Below are 24,852 nucleotides of genomic sequence, written 5' to 3'. Positions count from 1 at the left end.
GGCAGCCCAATGATGCCAATGGGTGCAGACAAAAAAAAAAAAAAAAGGAAGACTCAAGGAAAATCTGCTCTCTCTAATTGACAGACCAGGAAAGAGGCAGAAAACTTTTAGACAATAACCACTTTACTATAGCTAACACCAAATTAAAAAAACAGTGGGCCCTCATTTCCATCAGCAAAAGCCAAGTGAGGAACTGAGACCTCCACCCTCACCAGATGGTATCAGTATGCCCCAATCTACCTGCCCCTACAAGAGTGGCTGGTATTAGAGAAAGTAGGGAGAGTAGGGACTGTCACTTCACCCTCATTAGGATGGCTACTACCAAAAAAAAAAAAAAAACCCAAAAAACAGTAAATAACCAGTGTTGGTGAGGATGTGAAGAAATTGGAATCTCTGTACACTGTTAGTGAGATTGCCAAATAGTGCAGCCCTTATGGAAAACAGTATAGGGTTCCTCAAAAAATTAAAAATAGAACTACTATATGATCCAGGATTCCACTTCTGAAAATTTATCCAAAGGAATTGAAAGCAGGGTCTCAAAGAGATATTTGCACATCCATGTGCGTAACAGCACTATTCACAATAGCCAAGAGGTAGAAGCAACCCAAGTGTCTGTCAACAATGAATGGCTAATTAAAATGTGGTCAATACATACAATGAAATATTATTCAGCCTTAAAAAAGAAGGAATTGCTGTCATATGCTACAACATGGATGAATCCTGAGGACATTGTGCTAAGTGATATAAGCCAGTCACAAAGAGACAAATACTGTATGATTCCAATTATATGAGGTAGATGAAGTAGTTAAATTTACAGAAACAGGAAGTAGAATGGTGGTGACTAGGAGCTAGGGAGAGAGGAAAAAGGGAAGTTATATAATGGATATAGAATTTCAGATTTGCAAGAAGAAAAAAGCTCTGTAGATCTCCTTAACAGTAATGTGAATATACTTAACACTATTTACATAACTGTACATTATGAAAAATTTTATGTATTTTTTAAATATTATGCATTTATAAAGAATTATCCACCATGGCCAATTTGAGTTTATTCCAAAGATGCAAGGCTTGTTCAATATTATAAAATCAATAATATAATCTACCATATTAACAAGCTAAAGAAGAAAAATGCCATAATCTTATCAATTGGTAAAGAAATAACATTTGACCGAGCAACACCCATTCATAATAAAAATTTTCAGAAAAATAAGAAGAGAGGGGAAATTCCTCAACTTAATCAAAAACACTTACAAATGGACCCACAACTATATAGTCAACTAATCTTTGATGAAGCAGGAAAGAACATCCAATGGAAAAAAGACAGTCTCTTCAACAAATGGTATTGGGAAAACTGGACAGCAACATGCAGAAGAAGGAAACTGGACCACTTTATTACACCATACACAAAAATAAATTCAAAATGGATAAAAGACCTAAACGTGAGACAGTCCTCCTAGAGGAGAACATAGGCAACAACCTCTTTGACCTCAACCATAGCAACTTCTTACTAGACACATCGCTGGAGGTAAGGGAAACAAGAACAAAAATAAACTATTGGGACTTCATCAAGATAAGAAGCTTCTGCACAGCAAAAGAAACAATCAAAAAAACTAAGAGGCAGCCTACAGAATGGGAGAAGATATTCACAAATGACATATCTGATAGTATCCAAAATCTATAAAGAACTTATCAAAATCAACACCCAAAAAACAAATAATTCAGTTAAGAAATGGGCAGAAGACATGAACAGACACTATTCCAAAGGTATCTAGATGGCTAACAGACACATGAAAAAATGCTCAATATCACTCATCAGGGAAATAAAAATCAAAACTATGATGTGATACCACCTCACACCTGTCAGAATGGCTAAAATGAACAACACAAGAAACAACAGGTATTGGCAAGGATACAGAGAAAGGGGAACCCGCTTGCACTGTTTGTGGGAATGTGAACTGGACAGCCACCGTGTAAAACAGTGTGGAGGTTCCTCAAAAATTTAAAAATAGGACTACCTTATGATCCAGCAATTGCACTACTATGTATTAACTCAAAGGATACAAAAATACAGATTCAAAGGGGTACATGCACCCTGCTGTTTATAACAGCATTATCAACAATAGCAAAACTATTGGGGCGCCTGAGTGGCTCAGTCGTTAAGCGTCTGCCTTCAGCTCAGGGCGCGATCCCGGGGTCCTGGGATCGAGCCCCGCATGAGGCTCCCTGCTCCGCTAAGAGCCTGCTTCTTCCTCTCCCACTCCCCCTGCTTGTGTTCCCCCTCTCGCTAGCTGTCTCTCCATCAAGTAAATAAATAAAATCTTAAAAAAAAAAAAAACAACAGCAAAACTATGGAAAGAGCCCAACGTCCAACGACAGATGAATGGATAAAGAAGATGTGATATATACCTACAATGGAATATTACTCAGCCATTAAAAAGAATGAAATCTTGCCATTTGCAACGACATGGATGGAACCAGAGGGTATCATGCTAAGCAAAATAAGTCAGGTGGAGAAAGACAAATACCATATGATTTCACTCATATGTGGAATTTAAGAGACAAAACAGATGAACATACGGGAAGGGGGAATAAAAGAGAGAGAGGGAACAAACCATAAGATACTCTTAATGATAGAGAACAAACAGGGTTGATGGAGGGAAGAGGGTGGGGGATGGGCTAGATGGGTGATGGATATTAAGGAGGGTACTTGTTATGATAAGCACTGGATGTTGTATATAAGTGGTGGATCACTGAATTCTACCCCTGAAGCCAATAATGCACTGTATGTTAACTAATTAGAGTTTATTTTAAAAAATTTTAAAGATTTTATTTATTTATTTGAGAGAGAGAGAGAGTGAGAGCACAAGCAAGGGGGAGAGGCAGAGGGAGAAGCAGACTCCCTGCTGAATGGCAAGCCAGACGCAGGGCTCAATTCCAGGACTTCAAGATCATGACCTGAGCCGAACGCAAATGTTTAACCAACTGAGCCACCCAGGCATCCCAACTAACCAGAGTTTAAATAAAAATTTGAAGAAAAACAGTTCTTGCAAAAAACCTACAGCTAGCATTACACTAAAAGACATAAAACTTTTGCCCTGACATCAGGATCAAGGCAAGGATGTCTCTTCTCTCCATCCTGTTGGCAGAACATAGACACATAGATCAATGAAATGGCAACTCAGAAGTAGACCCACACAAATAAGACCAACTTTTGGTAAAAGTTCAAAAGCAACTCAATGGAGTAAAGACAGACTTTTCAAAACATGGTGCTGAAACAACTGGACATCCACGGGCAAAAGAAGATGAACCTTTACCTAAACCTCACACTTTATGCAAGAATTATCTCAAAATGGATCACCAATTTAAACGTAAAACCTAAGACCATAAAACTTTTAGTAAAAAAAAAATTAGAAAAACATCTTGGGATCTAGTGGTAAAAGGACTTCTTAGACACCAAAAACATGATTCATAAAAAGAAAAATTACTAAATTGGACTTCATCAAAATAATAATTTTGATCTGTCAAGAGAATAAAAAGACAAGGTGCTACAGATGGGAAGAAAATATTTGCATACTGTGTATCCAACAAAGGACCGTTATCTAGAACGCATAAAGAACCATCAAAGCTCAACAGTAAAAAACAGACAAACAACCAAAATAGAAAATGGTTCAAAGACATGGAGAGACATTTCACTGAAAAGGATATGCAGATGGCAAATAATCACATAAAAATGTGTTCAAAATCATTAGCCATTAGGGAAACGCAAATTAAAACTGCAATGAGATATTACTACACACCATACAGAATGGCTTAAATAAATAATAGTGACAACACCAAATGCTGATGAGGATGTGGGAATGCTGGATTGCCCATACATTGCTGTTGAAAATGCAAAATGGTACAGCCACCCTAGACCACAGTTTCATTAAAAGCTAAACATAATCACAACCATACAACCCAGCAATTGCACACCTGGGTATTTATCCCAGAGAAATGGAAATTTATGTTTACACTAAAGCCTGTACATAAAGCTTATTTGCATTGTAGTGGGTAAGATAAAGGAACAGGTCCTAGAATGGACCTCTCCTTAAAAAAAAAAAATAAGTAAAAAAACTATAGATAAATGTTTGTTGCACCTTTATTTGCAATAACCAAATATGATAAACAACCCAGATGTCCTTCAATGGGTGAAACAGTGGCACATTCATACAAAAGAAATATTAGTTATCAATAAAAAGGAACAAATTTTGATATATGCAAAAACCTGGCTATATCTCCAGAGTGAAAAAATCCAGCCCCAAAAGTTATACTTTATGTTCCATTATATAATATACTTGAAATGGCAAATTTATAAGATGGAGATCAATTCAGTGGATGTCAAGCATTAAAAAAAAAAAGGAGGTGGTAAGAAGGTAGAAGTAGATGGGGCTATAAAGGGGTAGCATGAGGGGTTCTGTGGTAATAGAAATGCTCTATATCTTGACTGTATCAATGTCAATATCCTGGTAGTGATATTGTACCATGGTTTTGCAAGATATTATTATTGGGGGAAACTGGGAAAAGGGTACATGGGATCTCTCTGTTTTATTTCTCACAACTACATGTCAATCTACAATTGTCTCAAAAAAAAGGTTTAATTTTTTAAAATGGTGCTTTGATTTCATGTATCAATGTGGTGAGATTGGCTACCATGCATTTGCTTCTATGAGAAGAACTCACTGTGCTCACAGAATTAGGTTCCTGAGGGTCAATTTTCAGCCCCAGCAAACCCAGCAAGGAAAACCAGTCTGTGAAGACTTCTGAGACCTTTGAAAATAACCAACCTTGAAACTTGCCATATTATTTTCCATTTTCAAACTCTGTAAATTCTAACATTTCAAATTCGAGTACCAATTTTCAAGGAAGTTCTGCTGCACCACCCTGGGATTCCTTGATCCTTTCTTCGAAGGCCTCCAGTTCTCTTTATTTATATCTATAAACACAAAACAGAACAAAACAAAACAAAAGGTGCATTTATACCACATGGATGATGAGCCTTATTCAAAATTGGGACCTAGAAATAAGTCAGCTGGTCATCCTGGCTTTGTGGGTCTCATGTCTAGGTGAGGCTAATGGCCTGTTTTTGTGTAGGATACTTTCAAATACTCACACGCGCAGAAAGTCCTCATCAACCTGAACCTGGATGAAGAGGTTCCTCCCAAGACCATGTGGCTCTTAAACTCCACAGTCTTAAACATACTGTACTTCTTATTCTCCCTTGCTTCCAGCTGGGACTTCACCTGGTGGGTGACAAGCTGGGCCTTGGCAGTGGCAGGTGCACATCATCCAGGTGGCTGGAGGACAGAGGAGCAGGAAAATGTGGCACAAAGTGGAGGAGCAGTGTGCATGCAGAATTCAAAATATTTTTTTAACCTTATGTTGAGATTCTATGATAAAATGATAATATTCTGGATATATTGGGTTAAATTATAGTAATAAATTAATTTCACTTGCTGCTTTTTACTGTTTTATTGTGGGGACTATAAAATGTAAAATCACATGTAAGGCTCACATTTGTGGCTCACACCGTGCTTCCGATGGATGGCACTGGTCTATACACATTCAATAAGCATCTGTAATATATTACTGCAGTCCTTTCTTTACCAACCATTAACAACTACTTGCGATTTACTATTTGTATATGCTACCTACTGATGGAGAAGGCTAAAGGCTGGCTTACTTATTCCAATCACCCCTCTATCTTGTCTTCCTGAAGTACTATAAAGCTAAAATGTCATTTCCCCTGAGTCCCTCGTAGCGAAGTTCTGTATGAGATCAAGCTCCCTCCATCAGGTTGCACAGTGTACAATCTAGAAGCAGAAGAGAGAATGTGGAAGAGTCATCACAGAAAGAAGATTCTCTGGCAGACATGGTGGTATAGGCATGCTGTTTCCTGGCAGCTGTGGCTGAGGACCTAGGGTCTAGTCCGAGCATGATAGCTGTCAAGCCATGGGCAGTGGCCACTGTGCTGTTTCTGCCCAACAGCCTGTCATGAAATTAGGCATTTCTCCTGGCTGGGTTGCTCCTAATTGTATATCTTCTGATGGTGTGGCACCCCTAGCTGCTTGTCAGGATTTCTCAGAGATTTCATGAGGTACTAATATGCTTTACTACATCTCCTTATGTTCAAATACTAGAATAGATGATAGGGCCTGTGACCAAACCCAACGTATGTCTTTTAAGAAAGAGGACTAGTTTCTGTTTTGAATGTGTATCACTAACATAATTTGCACAACTCAGTAAAGAGGCCAAATGTTAGGATAACAACCTTACACCAGTTAGAATGGCAAAAATTGACAAGGCAAGAAACAACAAATGTTGGAGAGGATGTGGAGAAATGGGATCCCTCTTACACTGTTGGTGGGAATGCAAGATGGTACAGCCACTTTGGAAAACAGTGTGGAGGTCCCTTAAAAAGTTAAAAATAGAGCTACCCTTTGATCCACCCATTGCACTACTGGGTATTTACCCCAAAGATACAGACTTAGTGAAGAGAAGGGCCCTATGCACCCCAATGTTCATAGCAGCATTGTCCACAATAGCTAAATTGTGGAAGGAGCCGAGATGCCCTTCAACAGATGACTGGATTAAGAAGATGTGGCCCATATATACAATGGAATATTCCTCAGCCATCAGAAAGAACGATTACCCAACATTTGCAGCAACATGGATGGGACTGGAGGAGATCATGCTAAGTGAAATAAGACAAGCAGAGATAGATAATTATTATATAGTTTCACTCATTTATGGAACATAAGAAATAGCAGGAAAATCGGTAGGAGAAGGAAGGGAAGAATGAAGGGGGGGGTAAACAGAAGGGGGAATGAACCATGAGAAACTGTGGACTCTGGGAAACAAACTGAGGGCTTCAGAGGGGAGGGGGTGGGGGACTGGGATAGGCCAGTGATGGGTATTAAGGAAGGCACATATTGCATGGTGCACTGGGTGTTATAAGCAAATAATGAATCATGGAACATTACATCAAAAACTAAGGATATACTGTATGGCGACTAACATAACATAATAAAAATTATTATTAAAAAATGTTAGGATAACAATCTGGATGTCAGATTCTGATGCAGTAAAATAGTCATGGGCTTTTAAGAATAATGCATAGCAAGGAAAAGATTTTTTCAAAAGTCTCAATTCTTGTGCTAAAGTAAGAGAATTTTATCTGGCTTAGTATACTGTGTTGTGGAAAAACATCAAGTTATAACTTACATCTCCCTTTCTTTATGATCTGATTTGTATTTGTATGTCTTACTAACAAACATGTTTTTTCCATTCACTTTTTTTTTCACCCAAGAACATTCATCAAAGAATCCTAATAGTCAACATTCTAAATTCTGAAAGCCAAGACTGATATCCCTGTTACTTTGAATGTGAATCTTATCTGACATAGGTTGGAAGAGGCAATCTTCTATGTGCCCTGAGTGTCCCTTCAGGTTCTTGCTGGGAATGTCAAGAATCTACTCAGTAACATGAGTTGCAAGGCCTCCCTGCAGCTCAAACAGTGGGCTCTTTGGAGGGCTTCCCAAGCTCACTGTTCCTCTCTTTTAATACAACTCACTACATGCTCAGGCATCCACGGGGCTGTTCATCTCCTTGGGACTTGGAGGGCAAGGGAACCGATGCAAATCATATTACTTGCTGTGCTGTGAGTAATAAAGTCCTTTGTCTCTGACCCAGGAGTCTTGTGTCTTCTGTCATTACCCATCAAATACTAACAGGATAATCTACAAGTTTAGTAAGTGGGGTGAAATCAAAAGCCAGGCCTGACAACATCTAATATGGTTCCTTAATACCAAGGATGCAACTTTCAGGCTCTATAGTAATAATTTCAAAACAATTCAAAGGACTGGGCTATTTCTGAGTCTCCAGGAATTATGGTTCTCTAATATGGGTAGTGGAAGTGCTTTAAGATTTACTGCCATAAATCCTGTTTAATTTTGAGAAGCTATTAAAAAATGATTACATTTTATGCTATTATTACCTTTTGTTCTGTTTAATTACTCAGAAAGAATATTTATAGCTTAATCTTCTTGTTCATTCTCACAGAAAAGCCTTTATAAATTTCAATTACAGTCTTTCCCTATCTGGGTTGCCACTCATACTTCAGAAGTGCCCAGCACACCTCTTTTTACCAATTTATTACACAAATATTTGTTGAGTGCCTGTTTCAGAAGGCATTGTGCTGTGTGCAGTGGGAAGCACAAAGTTGCATAAGGCAGGAACGTTACAATACATATTATCCGTGTTTGAAGCTTGTGTTGGAGGGGAGGGAACCTAGAGTCAGTGAGACTCAACAGGAGGCACAATCATGAGCTGCCAATATGCTAAATTAGTATAAAAGAAGGAAGAGTCTGATCGGGAAAAAGATGGGTGCAGAACTGGAGAGGAAAGGGACAAATAGCAGATGATGATTCTAAGATTTAAGCCTGGGTACTTGAATGCCCATTATTCCAGCAGACTGAACAGAGAATTCTGAAAGAGAAAGTGTCTTGAAGGTGGTAATGGAAGGGCAGATAGAAAGAAGGACACAAGAGAGGCAGAGAATCTGTATAATGCAGTGAGTTCAAAACCAACAGGAAAGTTTCCAGAAGTAAGGAGGCCCAACACATCCAAACTCTATAGAGAAGTCAAAGAAGATGATTCCTGAAGAAGACCACTGGCAGGTGAATGCGTCTCTGGAGACTTGCATGTGCAAAGCAAAAGCGGGGCTGTTGAAGGAAAGGACTGTGGGAGCCACGGGTGGGTGGCAGGTCCCAGGCACCTGGCTATTATTACTAACTCCAAAAAAGCCTGCCAGATTGTCTGCCTTTCAATCCGAGGTGTTATTACCTATATGTCTCCAGGCCTTACCTGGTTTAGCTTAAAAATCCAAAATCAATATCCCTTCATCTGCAAGGTGCTGCCTACCATCTGGCCCCTGTCAACCTCCAGGTCCTGATCCTTGTAGTGATGTCTGTTGCTAAGGACTCAGTGACCCCAAAAAAGGCCATGGAGATGCCCAGCTGTTCCTGGCACCCCACTCCTGGATCTATTGAGTGGATTTGCTGGGTCAACATTGAACTGTTTAGAGGTGGCTCTTTGCCACAGTCCCCAGGCCCCTGACAACATCTGTGGGTCTTCACAACATAGTCCAGCCATGACGTGATAAGTTCTCTACTCAGTAACATGGGTTCTAAGACAGTGCTGCCTTTTCTTGTTACCCTGGCTCAAAAGACACATCTGTGGTAGCAGCTCATTTAGTCTGTACAATCTGTAGCTGTCAGCTCCTCTTTGTATAGGTTCAGGTATGTGTGCATGGAGCTAAACCATGGGATAGGGTGATGAATATTCAGAGCTGCTCTTATCCCAAGCTTATGTGTTCTGCTCTCTTCTTGCTTAAAATAAGAACTTTCAAGAAATGCTTCTGTCACAGGTAGATTCTCATGTGTCACGCTCCCACCACCTCCCACACTGGCCCCCAGAGGTCTGAACTGTAGGCTGATCTCCATTGCCTCTAGCTGAAACACCCAGGTATATCACTATTATTAGGATGCATGTTCAGGGAAATAATATGAGGAAAGAGATTTTTTTCCAAAAGGAACGATATTTCTAATATGAATTTTATGTGATAAAGTTTTAAAGGCACAGTTCATTTTTGAGTTTTGGTTTCCTATCCCACAAACACAGTGCTTATTTGATAGTGAATTAAGAAGAAAACAAACAGAAAGCTTTGTTTTCCTACTACATCTGCTAAATAATGTATAGTGTCAAATGTTGGTAAGTGTCAGAGATGATTTGGTAAAAATGATGACATTAAAATTTATATGAAGGATAAAGTCTACTTATTCTATTTCAATGTTGACATCCCCACCCATTTTTAGGCCTTGAGAAACTGCACGGCATTTATGCTTTTCCTCAGTAGAGAACCAAGGAATTGTCAAATATGATAACATTTTTTCCCAAGTTTTTATTTATATTCCAGCAAGTGAACATACAGTGCAATATTAGTTTCAGGTGTAGAATTTAGTGATTCATCACTTCCATACATCAACAACATTAAGAAGTTGTTGCCTGTGTTCTCTTCTAGGACTTTGATAGTTTCTCGTCTCACATTTAGGTCTTTCATCCATTTTTTATTTATTTTTGTGTTTGGTGTAAAAAGTGGTTCAGTTTCATTTTTTTGCCTGTTGCTGTCCAGTTTTCCCAACACCATTTATTGAAGAAATTTTTTTCCATTGGATATTCTTTCCTGCTTTGTTGAAGATTAATTGCCCATATAGCTGTTTGCTCATTTCTGGGTTTTCTGTTCTGTTCTATTGATCTATGTGTCTGTTTTTTATCGCATTTAGATTAAATCATTTTTTGTATCAGAGAGCAGTTATTCTCAATATCTGTCTCAGTTTTTGCATCCATGGCTCAAATAAGCAAATGTGCTATGTGTTGAGTTATTTTCTTTGCAAAAATAAAGCAGTCTAAGTGGGGACAGTAGCAAAGGGACTGTCTTACAAGAGGAATTCATATTGCTGCAGTGAGCCTTCTCTCAGCAACTGGACATTACTTTAGGCTCAAGCAAACATTACTTGGCCACACTCTTCCCCATATGAGAGATCTTGGTGTCTCCAAATGTGTCCTTCCCATGTGCCAGAGGGATTCATTTGTGAATGGGACGGATTTCCCTCAACTGTCCCAAGTGGTCCACCACCCCCTACAAACACAGACACACAGGCAGGAAGTTACTTTCCTTTACTGCAAAGAACAAGTTCTGCCTGAGGTCACACCAGATTGAATCGTTTTATGTATGCCATCCATTTCAGCAGTCTTCATTTTAGAACTTGTCAAAATCATGAATTTTTTAAGTTTTGCTGCATCAAATCTGGTGCAAACCATCCTGCTCTCTGGCAGGTTTTTCTCAAATCCGTGGCACCACATTGACATTGTTCAGCTTTACCCAACATTCTAGAAATGTCAGTGTGTTGTCAGTTTTCTAAGAGGCTTTATAAACCAATTGGGGAAACAACAGTAGTCCACAAGAATTTTTAGGAACTCTGTAACAGAGGCCTTTACTCGCTCAGGCAGGGGCCTTCCTGACTCAATGCCCCATTCTGCACCCACCTCAGCGCCCAAGTCCCAGAGCTGGTGAAGTGCACTTTCAATCAAATAGGCGCCTGTCTCCTCCACCACTGCACATCATACATGTGGGTTACAAATTATGTCCTTGAATTTCTCCCTTGGCAAGTACAGTAGTAATGTGGTTATTTCTACTAATAAAAGCCACAGCTATTATTTATTGCTTATTAACTAAATACTTTGCATAGTCTGAGAACTTACAACCCCATATTAATAGTCATACTAATGAAATGTATCATTTATAAAATACCAACCTGATGCAGATGTATGAGCTGTGGTATCTTTTTGGACCCACGAAAACATTTAATGAAGTAGGTAAAATGTCATCCTGATTTTAGAAATTAAAAAACATCACCACCACCACCAACAACAGAAAACCTCTCTGCTCATTTCCTGCAGTCACACACTGAGAAGAGCTGAGAACCCAGGCCCCTGTAGCTCCAGAAATCTCTCCTGACTCTCCCTCTATTCTTGCAGTTTATGGTTTGGGGCACTCTGTCTTATTCTTAGGCTTCCTACTCCTTCTTGCCCTCTTTGTCCTCTCTGAGCAGACTGGTGATCCAGAAATTTTAGCTCTGCTCAAAATCACTGGGGTCTGGCTCATGGTTAGCTGGCTACAAAGGGGCCAGGTCAGAGGGCACAGACACAACTGCTTCAAACACACATACATACATAACATACATCCTCAGTTTTAAGAGAGAAGATAACTAGTAGAGACTTTGAAAACTGAAATTATATTTTGTGCCTGTTTCTAATGATATATCATCATCACATAATCATGAAAAAATTATAAGAATTTAACCAATTCAAATTACTATTTCAAAAATAAATGTCTTATTAGATTATATGGAATATTGAATAAAAACTTGTTTTGGCGAGAAACAAATAAACAAATCATAAAATGGGCAGAAGATATGAACAGACACTTTTCCAATGAAGACATACAAATGGCTAACAGACACATGAAAAAATGTTCAAAATCATTAGCCATCAGGGAAATTCAAATCAAAACCATACTAAGATACCACCTTACGCCAGTTAGAATGGCAAAAATTGACAAGGCAAGAAACAACAATTGTTGGAGAGGATGTGGAGAAAGGGGATCCCTCCCACATTGTTGGTGGGAATGCAAGTTGGTACAGCCACTTTGGAGAACAGTGTGGAGGTCCCTTAAAAAGTTAAAAATTGAGCTACCCTATGATCCAGCCATTGCACTACTGGGTATTTACCCCAAAGATACAGACGTAGTGAAGAGAAGGGCCATATGCACCCCAATGTTCATAGCAGCATTCTTCACAATAGCTAAATCGTGGAAGGAACCGAGATGCCCTTCAACAGATGACTGGATTAAGAAGTTGTGGTCCATATATACAATGGAATATTACTCAGCTATCAGAAAGAACGATTTCTCAACATTTGCTGCAACATGGATGGCACTGGAGGAGATTATGCTAAGTGAAATAAGTCAAGCAGAGAAAGACAATTATCATATGATTTCTCTCATCTATGGAACATAAGAACTAGGAAGATCGGTAGGAGAAGAAAGGGATAAAGAAAGCGGGGGTAAACAGAAGGGGGAATGAAGCTTGAGAGACTATGGACTCTGAGAAACAAACTGAGGGCTTCAGAGGGGAGGGGGTGGGGGAATGGGATAGGCTGGTGATGGGTAGTAAGGAGGGCACATATTGCATGGTGCACTGGGTGTTATATGCAACTAATGAATCATCGAACTTTACATCAAAAACCAGGGATGTACTGTATGGTGACTAACATAATATAATAAAAAAATATTAAAAAAAAAACTTGTGTTGGTATATTTGTTCGCAGCCCCCCAACTTCAGCACACACACTTCACTCTCACTCAGGCCCACCTTCAAGAAACTGAGTGATGTCTGTTGTCTACACTGATCCTGTTAATGGCACCAGAAAAGAAAAGGCCCAGGGGCACCTGGGTGGCTCAGTTGGCTAAGCTGCTGCCTTTGGCTCAGGTCACGATCCCAGGGTCCTGGGATGGAGTCCCACATTGGGCTCCCTGCTCAGCAGGGAGTCTGCTTATCCCTCTCCCTCTGCTGCTCCCCCTGCTTGTGCTTGCTCTCTCTCTCCCTCTTTCTCTCTGGTAAATAAATAAATAAATAAATAAATAAATAAATAAATAAATAAAATCTTTTTTAAAAAAGAAGAAGAAAGAAAGAAAGAGAGAAAGAAAGAAAAGAAAGAAAGGAAAGAAAAAGAAAGAAAGAAAGAAAGAAAGAAAGAAAGAAAGAAAGAAAGAAAGAAAAAGAAAGAGAAGGAAGGAGGGAAGGATGGGGGGAAGGAAGGAAAGGTCCAAAGCAAGGAATGGGGTGGGACCCCTCCTCAGAATTTACCTGACTCTGGTGTGAGCAGTCGTTGTTGTGATGGCTCCAGTTCACAAAGAAAATTCAGCAGGCCATACCTTGTTCTCCTGGTGCAAAAGGTCAGGGGGCTGAGGTGGGAGTGACCTTTCCAGGCAGGTCACTTGGACTGAGATTCTCTTCCTTAAAGTCCTCAGATGAGGAAGGTCTAGCAGAAAGGAAATTAGAGTTGAGTCGGAAGTCAGAGAGAGGAGTCCAGGGTCGCAGAACTGTGGGCAGACCTCAGGAGGTGAGATGAGCTACAGGCTGGGAGTCCTGAATGGGGTGCGTGCAGCACCGCTTGTCTGTCCCCTATTAGCGGCAGAGGGAATGGCCACCACAATGGGAGACTCCTCCTGAGCTTCCAAGAAGAGGGGGCCCAGGTAGCAAGAAGGAAATACAGAAAGGCTCCTGGCAACACATTTTGAAATTTGGCCTAGGACAAGTCCTACACAGAAAAAGGGACCAGAAACGAGCCTTGACTCTCATTTTTCCCCCTTCCTGTTTGAAAATATGTTCCAAATTTTGAACAATTAGCATTAAGTCTTAGGACACGCTGTTATCTATGGAGCTGTAAAGAAAACAAACAAGTAATAAATGTGAATCTCTTCAATGACACTTAGAGCATGTTCATAGCACAGCCCCTGAGAAATTTTCTCTTTTTATTTTTTTGATAACTTATATTGAACTTTAAGAGTGATTGCTTTTCTAGGGAATCCCACATAGGACATGGCCTAATCAGTTAGACTTTATATGTCAATTTGGCTGTATAGCCCTCAGTTATTCAAATGCTCATGTAAGTGCTGCCAGAAGGTATGTGGCACGTGTGTTTAAAGTTCATAATTAGTTGACTATAGGTAAGGGAAATTATTTTAGGTAATCTAGGTAGGCCTGATTCGACCAGTTGAAAGACTCAAACTGAGTCTTCCCTAAGGAAGAAGAAATTCCAGCTTGGTCTGCAGCTTCACCCTGAGCCTAGAGTCCTAGCCAGCACTCCTATGAATTTCAGAGTAACCTGGTCAGTCCCACAATCATGGAAGCCAATTCCTTGCAATAAATCTCTTAATACATCTATCTCTTACTGGTTCTGCTTCTCTGATGAACCCTGATGGTACTACAGGCACTAACTGGGTGTAGGACAGAGATACCTCTTTCTTGGGATCATAGCCAGTACACGCAGGGGGTGGACACCAGAAATGAGGCACTGGAGGTATGTCAATGTAAAGCCCAGGTTAACAAGAGCAGGAAGTCCAAACTGAAGAAAAATCACAACAGACTAGGCAAGGGTTGAGAGGTTCCACGTAGAATCAAAACAAGGGAGTGCTTACAAAGCAAGAAAGGCTGAGATCGGGAGTAGGGGCACAGTGGTTTAGATCTAGAATAATTCCAGACACAGCTGGGACTGTGAGTAAGGCACTGACGCCAGGCACAAAACTTAAGGGGGTGCCAAAATCTCAGTCACCAAGATAAATAATATTTTAGTACAATATTTTAAAATCAAAATTAATGCAAAAAATCCATGATGAACAAAACATAAAAATTTTAAATCAAGATAGGATCAGAAAGATCAAAATGCATTCAGTGGCTGAACTGTATCCATAGTGGTCTCTGAAATTGCATCTCTCTGATTTGATGGGCCTGGTTGCTGGTCCCACAGGATTTCAGGGAAGCTGAAGAAGGTCTTACTCAAGTTTGTGGTTCAAAGACAGGAGAGTAGAGAGATACCAGAAGTGAGTGGTGACCTAGAAAAACTGATGAAATTACAGTCAAAAAGCACATTCAAACTGAGGTCATAATCAACCACCTTGATAAGCACTGGGCCAAAGGGGTGGATCTAGAGGGGATACGAGGGTAAGGAACACGGAAAAACTGTGCAGCAAAGAGAGAGGCTGGGGCACCATAACATTGAGAGTTGAATAGCACATAATGAAAAGCCTCTCTTTGTAACACATGGGGAAGCATTTCGGAAACTAGTCAGAAACAGCAATATACTATGTGACTTGTTTGAAAGTTAACTGAGGGGGCGCCTGGGTGGCTCAGTTGATTAAGCATCTGCCTTTGGCTCAAGTCATGATCCTAGGATCCTGGAATCCAGCCCCTACTCTAGCTCCCTGCTCAGCGGGAAACCTGCTTTTCTCTCTCTGCCCCTCCCCTCTGCTCGTGCTCTTTCATTCTCTCTCTCTCAAATAAATAAATAAAATCTTAAAAAAAAAAAAAAGGAAGTTAACTGAGTCTAAATCAAGGCCAGTTAGAATAGTCAAAGTAACTTCACAGAGCTAAGGAGAGGTATTAGCATGTTGCATGTTTCCTTCTTTATTCTCTTCATTTCACAAGGATGAAACATTAATGTTGAATATCTGTATAGCTGCACTTTGTTATCGTGATGTATTAGGAACCATCCAAATACAAAATGTAGTATAGACAAGAGGAAGAACTGATCAGGGAGGGATATTAGGTCCACATGCCACTCATACACACACATGCACTCCACAATCACACAATCTGAAAAAGAGTTCTGTTACACTGCTTATTCAAAATTAGTACAGAAATAATATCCTTTCTAATGCACAAAGCTTTATTTATTTAATGGGGCAAAGGCTATAACATTTATTTTTATGCATTTTTATTACTGTATTTATTCTGTTACCAGAAAATATAACAAATGTAATGCGTAATCATATAAGAATGTCATTTTAAATCAGTTATATTCATTTTGGATAATAAAATCTTAACAAGTAGAAGTCCATGCTATCCATAGGGGCATGACAGGTTTTGCCCTAAATTTATTTCCTTCAGAAAGCACTTCATATAAACAAAACATGTGAGCCTCATAGCAATTTGTGCCCACACAATATTGTTTATAGTTAAAACCAAATTTTCAGTAAGATTTCTAAGTGACAATAACTATGTAATATATAAGCATTTGACTGAAAATAATCAATTCCATACAATTATTATTGTTAGAATGTAGACAGTCCTTAAAATAATAAACCAAATTAATTAATTTGGTTTATTTACCCTAATTAATACATAAATCACATGGCCAAGTCATGAGAGGCTGGGAAGTCACAAGCTCACTGGGAGGATATGTGGTGGATCTGGTGATGGGTATTAAGGAGGGCAGTATTGCATGGTGCACTGGGTGTTATACGCAGTAATGAATCATGGACCTTTACATCAAAAACTAGGGGTGTACTGTATGGTGACTAACATAATAAAAAATTATTATAAAAAAATAAAAATAAAAGGCTGAGTCAAAGATATTTAGTTTCAGGTGTAAGCCCCGCCCCTTATGAGTATCCGTTCTGCCCACCTTTACTTCTCTGAGCCCATTTCCCATATGCAAAATGGGAAGAGTTAAATTAGCTTCCCTGTGTTATTCTACTGATGATATAAGATAAAATGTCACTGGCATAAGATCCGGCACATGTAATAATGTTTGTTTCTGCCCTTTGCTGACTGAAGAAAGTAGTAGGGGGAACATTCCCTTCATTTCTGATGAGGAAAGAACAAGTGCTAAAATATGTGAGCCCTGCATTTCTAAACTTGAAACGCTGGAATTCTGAGAAGTTAGTCATGATGCTCAGGGCAGCAGCTGTCTGATGTCGTGAAGTCCTCTGAGGAGCGGCTTGCTCTCAGGGCATTCTAAAACCCCAAAGTGCCCAGCATGCTTTGGACTGTTGCTCTGGCTTATCCACATTAAAGCTCAGAATGACACTAATTACTTTCATCAGGTGTAGCCAAGATGCAGAGTGCACAGAGCCTTGGGCTCCTAATAGCTTAGCTATTTCTAAGGGCATAAAACATTCCACTCATACCTAATAACATTTTTCTGTTAATGTTTTTATCACTGTTTAATACCCTTTAAATATTATCACTGTTTTTATGAACTGTTTGATTGAATCATGTGATTGAATCTGAATCAAGCAATTGGGGTCAGACCCATTCTAAATAAACTTTCTGAGGGACCATCTCTATGAGAAAGTTTGACTGAAATAATGACAATTATTTTTATATAATAACACAATAAGCATTTGCTAGTAAGTATTCAAGAACACTACCATGTAATTTTTTCCCTAGAAAATCAGAACCAGTTTTGAATGTAAACTAATTTACTTATTAGTCTTCAGATACAGGAGCTTTGACTCAAGTTTTTCTTCTTCAGCTCCTTCCCATTCTTACATGGGTATAATTTACATGAGTGTAATTTAAAATTTCTCTGAAGTGCTGAAGCAACAAATAGAGTTGACAAGTGTTGACAAGTCTGTTGAATCAACCCTAGTATAGATTGGCATATGCGGTACTTGTAAAACAATTATTGTATTAATTAATTCACACAGTAAGGAGCTGTGTAAGAGGCGACATTGTGTAGGGAAGTAAACCAAGGGTTTTGCAGAGAGCAGGAATTTCATTCCAATCCGTGTGACCCAGAGAACTCCCATTCCTTCTCTAACCTCAACTTCCTTATCTGTAAATGAGGTTCTATTACTAACTCCACATGTCACAGGGATTACACTTTATTACATACCTAAATGACTCAGCATGATATTGTAATAACTATAGTCTCCTTGCCTCTGCAGGCAGACACAGAAAAACAGTACAAGGGTCAAATTTGGTGAGTTACATTCCAATACTGTTGGAGAAGAGAATAGGGGAGGGACATATCATGACAGTGCACTGGGTTTTCCTTCATTGCAGCATTAGTCAACACTGTCCTAGTTGCAAAAACTATCACCAGCTAAGCTATTTAGGCAAAAGTTGGGGGGGCACGTCCCTGGAATTTTCAAAAACCTTAGGAAAGGTAGGTACAGAGCAGGCCCAGGGCAACTGGAATTAGGGATTATATTGCCACCAGGAGTCTTTGTTCAGTTTTTATTTGCTTCTTTGTATATTGATTTCATTCTCTCTTCCACATGGCTGGCCAGTCACGAGTACGGGAAGGAGAAAGAACAGAATGAACTCTGGGGTATTGGACTAGAAGGAAATGGAAGTATTGTATCAGTATGACAGGATTTTTAAATAGATATCTAAGTGTACAAGTGTGTTTTGTGTTCTGTGTGTATTATGTCTGTATGTGTGTGTATGTGTGAGTATATGTGTGTGTCTGTGTGTACATGTGTGTGTATGAATGTGTCTGAATCTGTTGCCTGTGTTTTCTTCATTCACCAAGAAAGCGTAGAAGAAATAACATTCCAGTAGCAATTAGCACATCTAGCACCTAGATCTTGGTTGTAATGCCATTAAAAGGAAGCAATCCTTCTTGGAGAGGTAGGGCTGGGGATGGGAAAGTACCTGAGGAGCTTAAAATCTTATTGTACCGGAAAGTAAGGAAATGCTAAAGACAAAACAAAACAAAAACAAAACAAACAGCGGGAATGTATCAAAAGGACCCAAGGACAGCTGAAGTGACTACCATTGACCAAATGTTGCATAATTTGGGTATAAAACAAACAATAATGGCCAAAACTTGGAAACAGCCAAGATGTCCTTTAGTGGATAAGGAGATAAACAAACAGCGGTACATCCAGACAACAGGGTATTATTCAGTGCTAAAAAGAAATGAGCTATCAAGCCATAAAATGACATGGAGGAGACTTCAATGCATAGTCCTAAATAAAAGAAGCCAGTCTGAAAAGGCCACCTACTTTATGATTCCAACTATATGACGTTTTGGAAAAGGCAAAACTATGAAGACAGTGAAACAATTAGTGTTTGCCAGGGATCAGAGAGAGAAGAAGGGATGAATAGACAGAGCACAGAGGATTTTTAGGCCAGCAACACCATTCTGTATGATACTATAATGGTGGATACATGTTATTAAAAATTTGTCCAAACCTGTAGAATGTATACCACCAAGAATGAAGCCTAATGTAAACTATGAATTTGGGGTGATAATGACGTGTCAGTGTATATTCATCAATTATAATAAATGCAACACTCTGGTGGGGATGTTATGTTGATAATAATGCATGTGTGAGGCAGGGGGTATGTGGGAAATCTCTGTCCTTCCACTCAGTTTTGCTGTGATCCTAACTGCTCTGAAAAATAAAATCTTAAAAACAAAAGAACAGTAGGGCGCCTGGGTGGCTCAATGGGTTAAGTGACGCACTCTTGATTTCAGCTCAGGTCATGATCTCAGGGTCCTGGGATCAAGCCCTGTGTTGGACTTTGAGCTCAACACAGAGTCTGCTTGCCCCTCCCTCTGCTCCTCCTCCTGCTCTCTCTCTCTCTCAAATAAATAAATAAAATCTTTAAAAAAGAAAAAAAAGAACAGTACTAGAACCATTTATAACTGGTTGAATTAAATAAAAATTCATAAGATCATACAGATATTAATAAATATATACATTAGATTAAAGAAATAGTTGTTCCTTACAGTAGAATGGCAACTAATAAATGTAGAAGTAATGAAACAGGCATGTCACCATTTTGAAACACCACAGTAATAATCATGTCAGGCAACACTCATCAATAGATTTTAAAACTAGTAGATCATCACAATAAGGAAAAAGATATGTACACATTTTTACAGTATCTCCTCACAGATCACATATTAATTACAAAGAGGAAAATAGGAATGTCACAGTGAAGAAATCTACCAACAACTTACTAACCAAATGATCAACCATTGAGTGCTTTAGAAAGTGACAGACTAAAGACACAACATCCTCTTTCTGGCATTTCTCGAAAAAAAAATGCATGCCCTGAATCTAAACATGAGGAAACACCAGACAAATCCAAATTGAAAGAAATTTCCAGAGTAAATGTCCTGTTCTCTTCGACAATGTCAAGGTCATGCAAGACAAAGACTAAGAAACTGAACCAGATTAAGGAGAATAAAGAGGCATGACAACTAAATGCAATATGTACTACTTCGTTGGATCCTGGACTTGGGGATATAGCTATAAATGATATTATTGAGACAATTACCAAAATTTGAATATGGAATATGGATTGGATAATAGTTTTTTTTTAATCAATGATAACTTTCCTATTTGGAGAACTATATTGTAGTTGCATGTATGTAGGAAATATACATGAAAGCATTTAAAGGTAAAAGAGACACAGTATCTGCAGTCCAAATCTCCAACTTTCCAGAAACATCTACGTATTAGTATTATATATTTATATAAATATATACACATATATGTATGTATAAAGAGATAGGTGCAAAGCAAATATGGCAAATGTAAACAATTAGTAAATCTAAGTGAAAAGTACACAGGAATTCTTTGTATTTTACTTAAATCTTTTCTGCAAGTTTAAAATGTCAAAATAAAAAAGTTATACTAATAACAATTTTAAAATATTTACTTGATTATCCTTCTGTAATCTGTAGGTCAATCTACAGGTAAATTTTATTATGGCTTGTCCAAAACAAATCCTTCAGGTTCTGTGAACACTGCCCTTTATATATGTGCTATTCACTTGCTTTCCTGGGGACAGTATCAAGTTGGGACAATATCAAGACTCAAGACAGGTTATTGGGTTTTTCCAATATTAGAATAATAATATCCATACCTAGTAAAAATTACAAAGGCAAAGAAAGGAATGAAAAGTAAAAATGTTCTTCCCCCAACCCATTCCACTACCTAGAAAAAACAGTATTAATAGTTTCTTGGATATCTTAACTCCAGATTTCAAATGTTAGGGATATATATATCTTATCTTAGATGTATAATATATGAACATGAACAATAATGAATAATTGTCTATATATAAATGACCAATATATATATAATGAACAATTATAAATAATTATATCTAATGTGTACATAATTCTTCTTTATTTTTAGAATATTCATATATATATTTTTTAAGTTGGTATTTACTATTCTGAAGATAGAGGAAATTTGCCATGGAGGAGAAGCTAAGGAAGCAGAGGTTATCCTTTGTTGTTTATGAGAACTCCAAACTAACAGAATTAAGGAATTTTTAAAATGTCACACAGCTAGTAAATGCCAGAGCAGAAACTTTTCATTCTTCAAGTTACTTTTTTGTCATCATTATCATTAATAGCTGAACATAAAACCATATAAACCCTTCAAACTGGCAGATAGTCAGTTGATGCAACATTAATGCTTTGAGTTGTTTTTTCTTTCAAGTTCCTTTGTGGTCCAAAGTATACATTTACAAAGGTGCTGCTCCATCAGTATTTTCACTCTTGAACATTCATACATATGTAGCCTGAAAAATGAATATATAAATATAAAAAGACAAAACATATATGCATATATATATGCATTTAAATGCACTTAAATATGTGCAATAAAAATACATTTAAATGCATGTTCCAGGCAGAAAAGTTACTCATTGTTATTAACAATTTTAATATAAGTTCTTTTTCTCCCCATTTATGTGACAAACTCTGAATTCCCCAGAATGTCCCGGGTTTACCTTCTTACCACCCCCACCCCCAACCGTCATGAGTGCCATGAAGAAAGACTTGACCCGGTAGTTCCCAAGGACTAACTTTTCCAGTTACGTTCTTGCCATTTGGAGTCACATGAAGCTGCTGTGGAGCATAAATCTTCCAGAAACAATGCTCTCCTGTCCCCTTCCATCAGCCCCTGGACACAGTCAAGATCAGGATGAACACAATGACAATACAATTAAATAAAATATGCCTCAAGATTAGATAAAAATATTAATTAGCAGCAAATAAGAATCATCCCTGTGTGGATATAATATCTTAATCACACTCCATTGTAAATTATAAGTCTTTTGATGAAATAATTAAATGCTTGCATTTAAAATAGCTCTATCTTTACTAGCTAAAGTTGTTTAAAATAAGCTTACTTAATATAATTTCTCCTTATATCAAAATACTCAAGAAAAATTTCTTATAATAATGTCCCTTCCAGAAGAAGGATAAGGATACATCAGTGGGGGGAGGAGTTAAGATGGCAGAGGAGTAGGAGACACCTTTTTCAGCTGGTCCCCCGAGTCGAGCAGGATAGGTACCAGACCAGCCTAAACAACCACGGAACCAGCCTGAGACGCAGGAAGATGCATCTGGATCTCTACAAATGAACATCTCCAGCGCTGAGTATTGAGGTATGAAGCAGGAATCCATGAAACCGTGCACAGATATCTGAAGATAAACGGAAGGGGGAGGGAGCCCCCACCTTTGGGCGCCGGGAAGCGGTAGCCACCTGCATGGGGGAGCGGGCGGGCTCCCGGACAACACACGCAAAACAGCAGACTGAGACCCTGAACAGGTTGCGCACGCCACCAGGCTTCCCACAGAACTCTGGAATCCCGGTGTGCTAACCGGAAATAGACTGAGACCTGGAGATCCGGGAGTGCGCAGGGCGGCTGGCGGCTGGCGGCGTTAGAAACACAAAGGACAGAGACGCCCTGGCCCTGGAAGTGAGGGCTGGGACGCCGGGTGTGGGGTGCACATCCCGGGACGCTGCAGGGTTGAGCAGCACCGACAGTAACAGAGATAAAGTGGCCAGAACATCAGTGGAGAACGGTCCACGATCCCTCTGTTCTGTGACAGAGGCTGAAATTCAGCCACTGCTGCTCTGACTCTCAGAAGAGGCACAGCAGACCGCCAGGGAAAGCCGCCAGAAAAAAAAGCCTGGAAGTACCGGCTCACAGCGTGCCCATCCCCATCCCCCCTCGCAGAGGACACGGAGACTCTACCCAAACAGGTTTGCCTGAGTATCGGTGCGGCAGGCCCCTCCCCCAGAACACAGAAGGCAGGCTGAAAAAATCAAGAAGCCCACAACCCGGGGTGCCTGGGTGGCGCAGTCATTGAGCGCCTGTCTTCGGCTTAGGGCGTGATCCCAGCGTTCCGGAAAGGAGTCTCTCATCAGGCTCCTCCGCTGGGAGCCTGCTTCCTCCTCTCCCATTCCCCTACTTGTGTTCCCTCTTTCGCTGGTTGGCTCTCTGCCACATAAATAAATAAAATCTTTAAAGAAGAAGCCCACATCCCTAAGATCCCTATAAAACAAGGGGCACGGCCTGGGACCCAGTCAATAATTTGGGCTCTGGACAACCCCGCAAACTCTCCTCATCAGAATGACAAGAAGGAGAAGCCCCCCCCAGCAAAGAAAAGACAGTGAGTCTGTGGCCTCTGCCACAGAAATAATGGATATGGATGTAACCAAATTATCAGAAATGGTATTCAGAGTAACGAAGGTCAAAATGATGAGTAGAATTGAAAAAAGTATTAACGAAAAGGTTACTGAGAATATAGAATCCCTAAGGTCAGAAATGAGAGCGAATCTGACAGAAATTAAAAATTCTATGAGCCAAATGCAGGCAAAACTAGAGGCTCTGATGGCCAGGGTCACCGAAACAGAGGAGCGTATTAGTGAATTGGAGGATGGGTTAATAGAGGAAAAAACGAAAATAGAAGCTGGTCTTAAAAAAATCCACACCCATGAATGTAGGTTACGGGAGATCACTGACTCAATGAAACGATCCAATGTCAGAATCATCGGCATCCCCGAGGGGGTGGAGAAAAACAGAGGTCTAGAAGAGATATTTGAACAAATTGTAGCTGAAAACTTCCCTAATCTAACGAGGGAAACAAATATCCGTGTCCAAGAGGCAGAGAGGACCCCTCCCAGGCTCAACCACGACAAATCTATGCCACGTCACGTCATAGTGCATTTCGCAAATATTAGATCCAAGGATACAGTATTGAAAGCGGCCAGGGCAAAGAAATTTCTCACGTACCAAGGCAAAGGCATCAGAATTACGTCAGACCTGTCTACACAGACCTGGAATGAGAGAAAGGGTTGGGGGGCCATTTTTAAAGCTCTTTCGGAGAAGAACATGCCGCCAAGGATCCTTTATCCAGCAAGGCTGTCATTCAAAATTGATGGAGAAATAAAGACCTTTCAGAATCGCCAGTCATTAACCAATTTCGTAACCACGAAACCAGCCCTACAGGAGATATTAAGGGGGGTTCTATAAAGGTAAAAAGGCCCCAAGAGTGATACAGAAAAGAAAGTCACAACCAATACAAACAAAGACTTTACTGGCAACATGGCATCATTAAAATTCTATCTCTCAGTTCTAGTGCCAAGGTAAATGGTTTGAACACTCCCATAAGAAGCCACAGGGTTGCAGATTCGATAAAAAGAAATGACCCATCCATTTGCTGTCTACAAGAGACTCATTTCGAACCCAAAGATGCATTCAGACTGAGAGTAAGGGGATGGAGTACCATCTTTCACGCAAATGGACCTCAAAAGAAAGCTGGGGTAGCAATTCTCATATCAGATATATTGGATTTTAAACTACAGACTATAGTTAGAGACGCAGAAGGGCATTATATTATTCTTAAAGGATGTATTCAACAAGT

This window comes from Ursus arctos, unplaced genomic scaffold, assembly GCF_023065955.2.
Source record: "Ursus arctos isolate Adak ecotype North America unplaced genomic scaffold, UrsArc2.0 scaffold_6, whole genome shotgun sequence".
Classification (NCBI taxonomy): domain Eukaryota; kingdom Metazoa; phylum Chordata; class Mammalia; order Carnivora; family Ursidae; genus Ursus; species Ursus arctos.
Note: the sequence above shows the minus strand (reverse complement) of the source record.